The 672-nt window shown below is 43.9% G+C and overlaps 1 long non-coding RNA gene across 1 annotated transcript in view; it reads left to right on the plus strand.

The window, feature by feature from the left end:
- LOC116552439 overlaps positions 1–672 on the plus strand; it is a 17,081-nt gene that overhangs the window by 2,233 nt on the left and 14,176 nt on the right. The gene's annotated exons all lie outside the window — the stretch shown is intronic.

Genomic DNA, 672 nt, shown 5'->3' on the forward strand with positions numbered 1-672 from the left:
TTTACTGAAGTTGCTTATCAGTTTCAGGAGATTTTGGGCTGAGACGAAGTCTAAGTTTTTTTAAAGAAATTCTTAAGCTAGATATTTGATGCTTTGTTACAAATTGGGGGTGATGATATTAAATTCTAAGACCAGCACATATTTGACAATTGTCACTTTATCTTTGTCAATTCCTATAGCCTATGAAATTGCACTAATGATATTCATTTAATTTTGGTGCTTTTGGTTTCTTCATTAAAACTAATGCTGATAACAGCAAGCACTGGCCAGGCATGGTGGTTCATACCTATAATTCCAGCACTTTGGGAGGCCAAGGATGGAGGATCACCTGAGCCCAGGATTTTGAGACCAGCCTAGGCAACATAGGTGAGACCATTTCTACAATTAAAAAATAAGCTGGCTGGGCATGGTGGTGCACACCTGTAGCCCCAGCTGCTCAGGAGGCTGAGTCGGGAAGATCACTCGAGCCTCTTAGGAGTCTGAGGCTGCAGTGAGCTGAGACTGTACCACTGCACTGTCTCCAAAAAAAAAAAAAAAGAGGCCGGGCGCGGTGGCTCAAGCCTGTAATCCCAGCACTTTGGGAGGCCGAGGCGGGTGGATCACGAGGTCAAGAGATCGAGACCATCCTGGTCAACATGGTGAAACCCCGTCTCTACTAAAATTACAAAAAAA

This window comes from Sapajus apella, unplaced genomic scaffold (genome assembly GCF_009761245.1).
Source record: "Sapajus apella isolate SASKATOON/1434 unplaced genomic scaffold, GSC_monkey_1.0 scaffold11, whole genome shotgun sequence".
In the NCBI taxonomy this organism is placed as follows: domain Eukaryota; kingdom Metazoa; phylum Chordata; class Mammalia; order Primates; family Cebidae; genus Sapajus; species Sapajus apella.